Genomic DNA, 13,572 nt, shown 5'->3' on the forward strand with positions numbered 1-13,572 from the left:
AATAAAGAGTTGCTCAGAACCTGATGGTAGACACTGCACTCAGCACAGAAGGAGATCTCAATAAGGACAAGGGGCAAAAGCACCAACCCCGTAGACAGGTTGGCACACTGAGGACCATACCTGTGTGAACCCTGATGACAGACTCTGGAAGAAGAAAGATGCCTATGAATGGAGCCAAACGAAGGGACAGCAGGGCAAAGACCAACACATGAGTAGAGTTGGAAACACTGGCATGGGTAGTCAGAGGCAGTTAGAAGAAAGGTCCCTAAAGAAACTGAGCTGTGAGGTCCCATGTGATACCTGAGAGAGCATGGATATCAAGAATGCACTAAAGAAAAGGGGCCCTCCCTCCCAGAGGTCCACCTATCGCTGTGGGTCCACTCTGAGTTCCCGCCAGCAAGATCCTTGACCCCAAAGCAGGGCCTCTGCTAAAGAAAGAGGCCTCAGCTGGAGAGTCCCAGTTTCCAGTGAGATCCGACTGTCCTGCAGAAACTTCCCACGTTTCAGCTCAGCCTTTGTCCTCTTCCGCCAGCCCATTGGGGCGGCCTCTCCCCTACAAACTTCCCCCGCAACTTCCTGGGTTGGCCCCTGATCCCTCTGCTCCTGTGTCCTGTCCCCATCGAGAGCACCTTTGGAGCTCTGATACACCCCCACCCATCCCCACCTTGAGCCTGCCAGCCCCTACCCTTTGCCCTACCCTGCCCACTGTCCTGCTGCTCAGGTTGAGTACTGGGACAGAGGGTGGAGTCAACAGTCCACCCTACTTCAGAGACTTCTCAGAGCAACTCTGAACAAAGGAGACCTGCCTATCCACGTGGGACCACCCGTAATTTCCACCTGCTTGGTCTCTGACCCCCCACCTCCAGTCCTCTGCTGGAGTCCCGGGCCCCTGCCAGAGATCTGCCTATCTCTGGAGGTCAATTCTGGGTTCCCACAAGCAATATCCTTGACCCCAAAGCAGGGCCTCTGCTAAAAAAAGAGGCCTTAGCTAGAGAGTGCCAGTTTCCAGTGAGATCAGATTATCCTGCAGAAACTTCCCAAGTTTCAGCTCAGCCTTTGTCCTCTTCTACCAGCCATTGGCTGGAGCCATTGGCTAGTGGCATGTTCTACTGGATCCTCAGCCTTGACCTCATCCCTAGGTCCCTGTCTGAGGAGAGACCTCCTATAGAGCTTGGACCACACAGAGCTACAGATATTGACTCTCTGACCCATATAAGCCCACTGGGGATGTACCATAGAGAAAGGGGGAGACCCCACCAACACCTATTGGAAGAAGCTATGGGAAGAAGGCAATACAAGAAAACACCTAAAAACAGAAAGAAAAGCATGACACCAACAGAATCTAGGGAATCTACACCAACTAGAATGGAACACAACAGCAAAGCAGAGGAAGCAGAAGGGAACGACTTAAAAATTACCCTCACAAAAATGACAGAGGCCGACAAATAAGATGTGAGAAAATCCCTTAAAAATTGGAGGAAAAAAACAAACAAAAAAGTGGAAGAAATGAACAAATTCCTTAAGGAAAGTAAAGAAAGTACAGAAAGGCAAGAAAAAACAATTAAGCAGGTGAAGGAAACAGTTCAAGACTTGAAAACTGAAATAGAGAAAATAAAGGCAACACAAAATGAAGGAATGCTGGAAATAGAAAAACTGGGACAAAAATCGGGAACTACATTTGCAAGCATAACCAACTGAATTCAAGAGATGGAAGAGAGAATCTCAGGCGCAGAAGATAAACGAGAAGAAATAGATTCATCGACCAAAGAAAATCATAAATCCAACAAATCCTTAACAAAAAACATCCAGGAAATGTGGGACACCGTGAAAAGACCAAACCTAAGAATAATAGGCATAGAGGAAGGTGAGGAATCCCAGCTCAAAGGTGCCAAAAACATATTCAACAAAATCATAGAGGAAAATGTTCCCAATCTGAAGAAGGACATGCCCATGAAAGTACAAGAAGCATACTGAACCCCAAATACATGGGACCAAAGAAAAACGACCACTCAACATATAATAATCAAAACACCTAGCATACAGAATAAAGAATATTAAGAGCAGCAAAGGAAAAAGGACAGGTAACATATAAAGGCAGACCTATCAAAATTACACCTGACTTCTCCATGGAAACCCTCAAGGCCAGAAGGTCCTGGATAGATGTTCTACAAGTATTAAAAGACCACGGATGCCAGCCCAGGCTACTATACCCAGCAAAACTCTCAATCACTATAGATGGAGAGAACAATATATTTAATGACAAAACCAGATTTACCCAATACGTATCTATAAATCCAGCCCTACAGAAAGTATTGGAAGGAAAACTCCAACCCAAGGAAGACAACTACGCCCACAAAAATGTAGGCAACAGATAATGCAACTACACCAAAAACGAAGGGTAAAGCAGAAAAAATATATTCACAATACCACTGCCAACAATAAACCTAAATCAAACAAGCATCAACAATCAATGGTCCTTACTCACCCTCAACATTAATGGTCTTAACTCACCTATAAAAAAACACAGGCTAACAGAATGGATACAAAGACAGAATCCATCCCTCTGCTGCATACAAGAAACACATCTAAGCTTCAAAGATAGACATTACCTCAGGGTATAGGTTTGGTAAAAGATTTTCCAATCAAATGGAACCAAGAAGCAAACAGGCTTGGCTATCCTAATACCTATCAAGTTAGACTCCAAACCAAAATTAATCAAAAGAGATGAAGACCATCTTTTCTTATTCATCGCAGGAGAAATCCATCAACATAAAGTCTAGTTATGAACATCTATGCCCCTAATACAAAGACACCCACATTCGTAAGAGAAACACTACTAAAACTCAAAGCTCATATAAAACCTCACACAGTTGTAGTGGGAGACTTCAATACACCACTTTCAACACTAGACAGGACCACAAATCAGAAGCTCAACAAAGAAATAAAGAACTAACAGAAGTTATGTCTCAACTGGCATTAACAGACATCTACAGAACATTCCATCCAAACACAAAAGAATATACCTTCTTTTCTGCTCCACATGCAACCTTCTCTAAAATTGACCACATACTAGGTGGCATAACAAACCTCAATAGATAAAAGAGAATAGGAATAGTCCCCTGTAATTTATCGGACCACCATGCTTTAAAATTGGAATTCAACAACAACACAAATAGCAGAAAGCCTGCAAACTCATAGAAACTGAACAGTGTGCAATTGCACCACACCTGGTGCAAAGAAGAAATAAAGAAAGAAAGTAAAGAGTTTCTAATATTCACCGAGAATGAGGACAAAACATACCCAAACTTATGGGACACCTTGAAAGCAGTGCTATGTGGGAACTTCATTGCAATAAGTGCCCATATGAAGAAAACAGAGGATAGTCACATGAGAGAATTAACAGCACAACCAAAAGCCTTAGAACAGAGAGAAGTGAACTCACCCCTTAGGAGTAGATGCCAGAAAATAATCGATTTGAGGGCTGAAATCTACAAAAAATTATCCAGGAAAACAATACAAAAAATCAGTGCAACAAAGAGTTGGTTTTTTGAGAAAATCAACAAGATAGACAAACCTTTATCCAAATTAACAAAAAAGCAGAGAGAGAACATGCAAATTAACAAAATCAGAAACGAAAAGGGGAACATAACATCGGACACAGAGGAAATCCAGACAATTTTCAGGTCATATTTTGAAAATCTGTATTCCACAAAAATTGAAAATTAAAAGGAAATGAACAAATTTCTGGATAACTATCAATTACCAAAATTAAATCAAGAACAGACAAACAACTAAAATAGACCTATAACCTACAATAAAATAGAAGCAGTCATCGAAAGCCTTCCCACCAAAAATGTCCAGGGCCAGATGGATTTAGTGCAGAATTCTACCAGACATTCAAGGAAGAACTAATACCAATACTCCTCAAAATGTTCCACAAAATAAAAACAGAAGGTTCATTGCCAAACTCTTTTTATGAGGCCACAATAACCTTGGTACCCAAGCCTCACAAAGACACAACTAAGAAAGAAAACTATAGAACAATATCCCTGATGAACATCGATGCAAAAATACTCAATAAAATACTGGCAAACTGAATTCAAGAATACATCAGAGAAATCACCCACCTTGACCAAATAAGCTTCATCCCTGGATGAAAATCTATCAATGTGATCCACCATATAAACAAACTGAAAAATAAAACCATAGGATAGGCTTTGACAAAATTCAACACCCTTTCATGATAAAGGTCATGGAGAGATTAGGGATAACAGGAACATACATAAACATAATAAGAGCAATATACAGCAAACCAACTGTCAACATCAAACTGAATGGAGAGAAACTTAAGCCAATTCCGCTAAAATCAGGAACAAGACAAGGCTGTCCTCTCTCTCCATATCTCTTCAATATTGTACTGGAAGTTCTTCCAAATGCTATAAGACAACAAAAGGAGATCATGGGGATCCAAATTGGAAAGGAAGAAGTCAAACTGTCTCTATTTGCAGATGATATGATAGTTTATATAAGCAACCCAATAAACTCTACCAGGGAACTCCTACAGCTGATAAACACCTTGAGCAAACTAGCAGGATACAAGATAAACTCAAAAAAAAAAAAAAAAAAATCAGTAGCCCTACCTTTTTCAGAAGACAAAGAGAAAGAGAAAGAAATCAGAGAAACATCACCCTTTACAATAGCCACAAGCAACATAAAGTATCTTGGTGTAACACTTACCAAACAAGTAAAAGACCTATAAAATAAGAACTTTGTGGCTCTAAAGAAAGAAATTAAAGAAGATACCAGAAAATGGAAAGACCTCCCATGCTCTTGGATAGGTAGGATAAACATAGTAAAAATGGCAATCTTGCCAAAAGCAATCTACACATTCAATGCAATCCCCATTAAAATCCCACCACAATTCTTCACCGACCTTGAAAGGATAATAATCAACTTTATATGGAAAAACAAAAGACCCAGGATAGCCAAAACAACCCTATACAATAAAAGGACTTCCAGAGGCATCACCATTCCTGACTTTAAGCTCTACTACAGAGCTATAGTTCTGAAAACACCCTGGTATTGACATAAAAATAGATAGGTAGACCAATGGAATCGAATTGAAAATCCTGATATTAACCCACAAACCTATGAACACCTGATTTTCATCATAACAGCTAAAATTATACAATGGGGCAAGGACAGCATCTTCAACAAATGGTGCTGGCACAATTGGATGAGGGTGTGTAGAAGACTGCAGATAGACCCATGTCTGTCGCCATGCACAAAACTCAAGTCCAAATGGATCAAAGACCTCAACATCAATCCAGCCACACTGAACCTCTTAGAAGAGAAAGTAGGAGGTACCCTTGAACAAATTGGTACAGGAGACTGCTTCCTGAACATAACTCCAGGGGAACAGACACTGAGAGAAATAATTAATAAATGGGATCTCTTGAAACTTAGAAGCTTCTGTAAGGCAAAGGACACAGTGGACAAGACCAAATGGCAGCCCACAGACTGGGAAAAGATTTTCACCAATCCTATATCCGACAAAGGGCTGATCTCCAAAATATACAAAGAACTCAAGAAACTAGTCAGCAAAACACCAAATAACCCTATTAAAAAATGGGGTACAGAACTGAAGAAAGAATTCTCAATAGAGGAAATCAAAAAGGATGAAAGACACTTAAGAAAGTGCTTACATCCTTAGCTATCAGGGAAATGCAAATCAAAACAACTTTGAGATACCATCTTACTCCTGCCAGAATGGCTAAAATTAGAAACACCAGTGATGACTCATGTTAGAGTGGATGTGGAGAAATGGAAACACTCCTCCACTGCTGGTGGGAGTGCAAACTCGTACAGCCATTTTGGAGATCAGTATGGCGGTTCCTCAGGAAAATGGGAATTAGTTTACCACAGGACCCGGCAATCCCACTCTTAGGCAGGTACCCAAATGATCCACATTCATGCAACAAAATCATCTGTTCAACTATGTTCATAGTAGCACTATTTGTAATAGCAAGAACCTGGAAGCAACTTAGATGCCCCTCAATTGAAGAATGGATAATGAAGATGTGGCACATCTACACAATGGAATACTACTCTGCAGAAAAAAAAATGGTATCTTGAAATTCGCAGGCAGGTGGATGGCACTTGAAGAAACCATCCTGAATGAGGTAACCCAGTCACAAAAAGAGTATGTACTCACTCATACATGGATTTTAGACCTAGATCAATGGATCACCAGCCTATAATTCACACCAACAGAGGAACTAGGATACAAGGTGTATTCTAAGGGATTCATATAAAGTCCCTCACAGAACTGGGAAGGGATATGTCCCCCAGAGCACAGGGGAAATGTGGGGGCAGTGAATGGAGAGAGAAGTAGGAGAAAATGAGGGGAGGAAAGGAAAACATGTGCAACCAAGAAGATTGAGCCCAGTAAGGAATAGAAGACAGGAGAGAGAGAAAGAGAGAGAACATAAAAGAGGGAGCCAATATTGGTTTGAAGATAAAATTGAACGCAAAGAAAGGTCTAGAGGACTACAAGACTGCCGCCAACTAACAAATTGTACTTCCGTGGAAAGGCTACCATTAATGCCCTTCACGGATAGTGAGATCAATAACTAACTTATCCATGGAGCCCTCATCTAATGCCTGTTGGAAACAGGAACAAACACCCATGAGTCAAACTAGAAACTAGATGCAGATGGAGAGGACAAGACCAGGCTGCAGAAACACATAGAGATAGCTGACCTGAACAAGGAGGAGCTAACAGCCACTAGACTGATAGCTGGGAAGCCAGCATGAGACTGACTCAGGCCCCCCTGAATATGGGTCTCAGCCAGTAGGACTGAGCAGTCTAAGGGACCTCCCGACAGTGGAGCCAGGATTTATCGCTGGTGCACAAAAGGACCTTGCAAGGGATAACTGCCTTAACCTAGAGACAGGAGAGAAGCCCTAGTCCCTACTTCACATGACCTGTCAGATCTACCTGACCCCAACTTTGGGATGGCATTCCCCTACATATGAAATTGAGGTGGGCGGATGGGAGGGGAGGGTGCTTAGGGTGCATGTGAGAGGGCAGAGAGGGTAAAAGGGAGGGAGGGAGTCAGGGAAGGAGGCAGGGAGAGGCAACTGGAATCAACATGCAAAATAATAAATAAAAAAAAAATGCTTTGACTCCAAAATTTAAGTTCAAGGACAAGTTACTGGGGAAAAGGAGTTCTATTTTCGTTTCCACAGAAAATGAAAAGATGTGGATTCCTTCCAGACTAATGTGGTTTGATCAAGCCTTACTGCCTGAAACAGAGTACCAGGTGGTCCAACATTCAAAACAGCTGGAGAAATCAGCTTTACAGACTACAGCCAGGATTTCCGCATCTTCTTCGAATCCCCCATGACAGCGCCCCTTACCAGCAGGAAGTAGTTTGGAAAGAACAATGCCCAAATTCCCAAATATTGTGTATAAATGTTTGTTTTCATTTAAATGGACTTGGTTATATAAAATAAATAAAGGAAGGAAGGAAGGAAGGAAGGAAGGGGGCCCTCTTGTTGTATAGGCTTGTTTGCAAAGGAGGCTGGCATGGCAGGAAGGGAAGATGAGAAGACAGTCCATGGAGCAGGCAGTAGTTGCTCACAGGTGTCTCCCATGCTTCATAGGCCACTGTAGGGGGCTGGCAGTTTTCTGAGGTAGGTGAAGGGGTGCATTATGTCCCTGCCTGTAGAGTGCATGGGCTACTGTGGGTTTCAACAGGTCCCCAAGCAAAGGGCTGAGATTGTAATGCAGCGAGCAAGTCAGCTTCTTCCCATGGAAAACACTGACCAGGAAACAGGGTGGCAGAGTGGTAGATTTCCAGTACCACAGATGTGAACTAACAGTGGAAAATGGCCCAGGTATTTTCCATGTGAACAGCACAATGGAGAAGGAAGACTGTTGAAAGGGACCTGAAGCAGGATGGGAGGAAGAAGAGCACTGAGGTCCTGATTGTACAAGCTGTACACGTGAATATATTTTAATCCACTGTGGGGTAGGCATAACTCAGCACAACAAATTCTCACATTTTATAAAGGACTTACCTGAAGAAATTAAAGTATTTTATGTAACACAGAGATGCTGTATATCCAATATTTCTGGGACAAAGTACTTTAAAGCCTGTCCTTCCTCCTTAACTCATAAATAGTAGTTCATATCCAACTATATCGAATACTTAAAAAATACTTAATTCATTGTGTGTGTGTGTGTGTGTGTGTGTGCTTGTGTGCAGGTTAACCTATGTGTGCAAATGTACACCTATGTGGAAGACAGAGGTCATTATTCTTTAGTGTCATTGCTTAGGGATGACATTCCTCACTGGGTCTAAGTGCTCTGATTAACTCAGCTGGTGGAACACTAAGCACCAGAGATCTGTCTGTCTCTGCCTCCCCAGTGTGGCTCATTGATGTCACATCCTACTGTGGAAGGTTGAGGGAACTTCCAATTGGAGGATGTGGGGAGGGATTTGCAGGGGAGGCAGGTCCTCCTCTTAATCTTGATTCCATGGGTCATATTGAGTTCTCATTGACCCTCTCATTATCAATGTTCTAAATAAAAATAACTGCACACAGCCCACAGGCTAAAGGAGAAGGGAATTTGGTATATACAGAATGGAACTGAAATTCTCAACTAAATCTTAAGAGAGAAGAATATAAGATAAAATCCAGATTTTGACTTTAGGGTCCCTACAGGACTTGACTATTGAGACATAGATGGTCATGTCTCTGTTCCCTTGGCAGAACCACCAATTTAATAGTATAGAATTTGAATTATATGAATCTATTTCTTAATGCACTAAGGAGCCTTTTCTTGGCAATTGTGAAAGCTACAGTAAAAGTTTACTTCTAACTTCCTTGAAGCTGTTACTCTATGAGATTGACATTTGTATTTCTAATATCTACCCCCCTCCCCGGTCTAGGACCCAGATAGGTTTTATCAAAAAGCCCCTTGGACAGATAACTAAAATATGCAGAAAATAAAAAAGAAAGGGCAGGGGAAGGATGACATTCTTCTCCAGGTGTGCCCCCATCAATGGGCAAACTCCCACCAAAGATCTCTGCTTGGATCTCATTCTCCATTACAAATCCTTTACTGAAGGTTTTACCCCATCATACAAACACCCCTTCATGCTCTCAAGTACATGACATAAATATTCAAAATATTACCTGACATGCCCAATATATAATTTAGTAAGAAAAGCAAAAATAATTACTTAAAAATATAGATTTAAAAGGCGAGGATTATTCTGCAAGAATGCCAAGTAGATTTACATCTCAGAGGCAGCACAGAAGCATTTTCTCCAAAGTGCTGTTGAGATGGAAAGTCAGAAGGTAAGCTGTTGTCCACAACCAGGAAGGTGGACAGACCATAAGTGAGGACACGTTGGTGGGATTTGGAGGAGTCACGCTTTCTGTATTGCCCTGTGCTGTGTGCTGATGCCATCTCTTTGGCCTCTTCACATTAGCAGGACTTGGTAATACACACCTACCAGAAAAACCTACAGATCTCCCATGGATTCTGGAGCTATTCTCTTCCATTATCATCACCTCCTTTTCCCATGCTTGTCATCTCTAAGATCGTGACAACAGATGCCTAATGCATTGAAGGTGACAGACTCAATTTTCACTCCTTAGATCTAAGACATGAGATTTAGCAAGTCCAATAGTAGGTGTCTACCTTCTTTGAGGAAGACAGGAGTTGACATATGGGGGGCTATCCTCACTCCAGAGTCCTTTTTCGTGAGAGTCAATGTTACTAGAGAGGGAAGAATGAGCTGCCATCAATTCTGCTCTCTCTGTTAGTTCCCTCAAAGTGTCCACATGAGCTGAAGACCATCAAACCCATACAGTCTCTTCCTTGAACTATTTTATATCTGCCTACTACATGAACAGGCTTAGTGTCTTCACTCTGTCCTATGGCCCCAATGTCACACCTTATGTGTGGCACTTTTGCCTGTCCCCAGTTCAACTTTTTCTTTGTGTCTTATACTGCAGAAAGACTCCAGGATCTCACATGTCATAGATAAGTGCTCCTCCACCAAGCTAAAGACCTTGCCTTGCTCTGTAGGCTTTAACTGGAATATTTTGACATTTTAACCTCACTGAAATTTGAGTTCTTGTACTAGTGTCTTCTCTGAAAAGAATCCACATGAAACACAAAGACTTGTACCCCCTTCCTTCCTTCCTTTTTTCCTTCCTTCCTTCCTTTACTCATTTCCATTAATTTGTGGGGCTTTTGTGCTTACTTTACAGGTTTGTTACTAAGAAATTTGAGCTATATTTCAGTTGCTGTCTCTTACAGGGTGATTCCTGGCTTCTGTGTGGTTGACAGAAGTCAAGGACTTTATCTCCTTCTTTACTTATTTATTATACTGGACTCACAGTCCCAGAAGAAGTATTGAAAGGACACCCTGCTTCAAGGCAGTCTTAAATTATGATTGTCCAGATGTAGACGGTGAGCTCTGAGCTGTTTCCACTCCCAAAGACAGAGAACTCTGGCTATGGGGTCCTGAGTTCATTGTCTATAGTTTTGACATGCCTACAGACAGCTTGAACTTTGTTTTACACCTGTGTACTTAGAAAGAAGTGTTCACCCTAACCTTCCAAATCCCCCTGTTCCCTCCTTTAGGTTTTTTGTTTGTTTGTTTGTTTGTTTGTTTGACTCAAATCATTTCTCTTGAATCAGATCTCTTCATAAGACCAATCTTGAATGATTTTTATTATTTTCATTTCCCTAGTCCCAGGCATTTTCTTTCCCCACTAGCTTCTATGTGTGATTCAAAAAATTCTATTTCCTCTCCTTATACTGATGTTAACTGTTAGGCAACACATACAGTTGTTTTGCATAAAATGTTTGTGTAAAGGATAAACAATTTGCAAAAATATTTAATAACAACATTTTCAAAATGATCTGTGCATTTACCCTTTATCAAATAAAAGGAAGACAATGGCTCTAATGCTCAACTTATTTCTTTAAAACCATGGTGTGCTAACAGTGGTTTTTAAAAGGAATAAATGTGGTCCTTGGAGAAGGGAAAGCCTAGGCTTATCTTCTTTTTAGGTGAGATAAAATATTATAATTAATTCTAATTTATGTTTCCTTGCTGAGAACTATGAATTTTTAGAGGTTTACATTTCCTATTGGTGTATGGTTTATTGCAATAAAAACCTGTGAGATTTAAGAGACTGTGTGAGATTAGAAAGGGCAAGGAGATTCTCAGAGCTCAGTGCAAACAGCCATGACTAAACAAAACTCTCATGCCAAACTCTAAACTCTCCTGAAATGTGAAGATTTATTAATAACCTTTCACTGTAGGCTTTTTAGTCCTGGAAAGGTGCTACAATGTAGCATAACAAATCACATTAGGGATCCCCTTAGATGGATCAGATTTCAAATTTGCATGCATTTGACTTGGAAGACAAAAGACAAAATGTCTAAGCTAAATGCACTTTTATTTTCTCTAGAAAATGTCATTTATAACTGGCCTCTCTGTAACCTCTCAGCCACTAACAGCACACAGGATATTGTAGTAGAGCCAAGTCCTTTTCCATTCCTAAGTAATTTCCTGTCTAAACATTTGTTTTCCACGGACTAATACTCTGGAAATTTGTAAACTGTACCCTGTGCATTGACCCCTGGTGTTTCCCTCATTCCTGCTGCCTGGGATGCCTCCTCATGTGCTGAGTACCTTGGAAAACACCAATCTACTGAATCTAAGCTTTGCTGTTCTATTTTCTTTTTAAAAATTCTTTTACATGTATTTATTTATTTTTCTTTATGTGTATGACCGTTTTGCCTGCATGTATGTATGTGCACCACATGCATGCCTGTTGCCTATGGAGGTCAGAAGAGGGTGTCAAATCTCTTAAACTGAAGTTACAGAAGGCCCTGAGTTGTCATATGACTGAGCCACATCTACAGCCCCATACTGTCCTATTTTCATACCTTAGTCCTTCCTTTATCCAACTCCTACTGAAACCTAAAGTCAAATTACAAAACATATATGTTCTGGTGTATGTATTATAAAGGTATTCATGCATACAAGTATGTCTACATATCATATGTATGTCTATGCACATATAATTAAATATGCATACTCGGTATGTTGTAAATACACAGTGTAACAGCACTAGGTGAAAATTTTTAAGTTAAATATTATGATTGTTAGTGTTGGTATAAAGAAAGATCTTAAAAGATAGCGCTGGCAGTCAAATCAGTCACACTTCTGGAGAAGGCTGTGGTCTGTAATCTGTGTGTGACTCAGATAGCTTGGTACTATTGTCCACAACAGGGACATGGGTATGCACATGTCTGGCTGAGCATGGGAAGAGGCAAGACCATGGACAGATAATTCTGTTTTCTAGATTGCCTATGGACAGAAGTAGGATATCATCCTCCAGCACGATCAAAGTAACAACATGTTACCAGCATTGACATGAGGACTCCTGGTAACATGAGAATATACAGGAACACCAAACATTGATAACTATTGAGAAAAATATACCTTGGAATGCCAACATCAAATAGGTCAAGTAAAAGTCTGCCACTTGAAAGCATCATTTCCATTACCCACCCAGGTGCCTTGACAATGTGATGACAATCCACTGCTGATCAAGGCCACAGCAGTCCCACATGGTCTCAGTACTTCCCTGTTCAAATCCTCATCGCTACAGTGCAAACATTTGCAATCAAAACAACATGGCCCAGGACACAGGAGGCTAAGGCAGGAGGGTTGTAGGACAAGGGTGGGATGGGCTACACAATAAAAATCTGTCTCTACTGAAAAAAAGCCAACAAAAAATAAACAACATGGGATACTTTCCACACAGACTGTCTCCATGGACATCTCCCTCGATGTACAGTGTCCTTCCCCACATCTTTGCCAGCACTTATCTTTAATTTTGTGAGAACAGTCCCTCTGATGGGTGTGATGGGAGACATCCTCCTCATTTTGACTTGCCTTTCATCTCAAAAGATTCACAGTGCACATGCCCAACCTGCCCACCACATGCAGCCAAAGATAAACGTGTTACAATTTAAAAATCATAAATTAACTTAAAACACTGTTTTTTATTGTACCTTGATAACATGATTCTCAAAGGTGCAATTTATAGATGACAATGTTGTGTTACATTATTGAAGGGTTTTCTAGCCCATAGCATGTAATTACGGCACCTTTTACATCAAATGTATTAACATGAGAGGTAGATGACACCATAATTACAATATACAGTATCAAAGAATATCTCAGCTACTTTCTGCCAACAACAAGCAGTATGTGTTCTTCCCAAAGAAAGGCTTCATGCCCAGGTATCCATCCTTTGTACCCTCCTACCAGGTAACCCCATGAATGCACAAGTAGCACCCCTCCCAAATTTGCCCAAAGTTCAAAATCTCTACTGGTTCTGTTTGCTTGCCTGTGAAGGCATTCATCTACCCTGTGTGTATGCATGCACCAAGTACTGTTTGAGCTAGTACTCTGGTAAAAGGCCAAAGATTGGCAGTTCTGCAAACACAACCTTCCCTAGACC

At 41.0% G+C, this 13,572-nt stretch overlaps 1 protein-coding gene across 1 annotated transcript in view; it reads right to left on the bottom strand.

The window, feature by feature from the left end:
- Window positions 1–13,572, bottom strand: part of Csmd1 (CUB and Sushi multiple domains 1) — a 1,460,794-nt gene that overhangs the window by 264,557 nt on the left and 1,182,665 nt on the right. The gene's annotated exons all lie outside the window — the stretch shown is intronic.

This window comes from Phodopus roborovskii, unplaced genomic scaffold, assembly GCF_943737965.1.
Source record: "Phodopus roborovskii unplaced genomic scaffold, PHOROB, whole genome shotgun sequence".
NCBI classification, from domain to species: domain Eukaryota; kingdom Metazoa; phylum Chordata; class Mammalia; order Rodentia; family Cricetidae; genus Phodopus; species Phodopus roborovskii.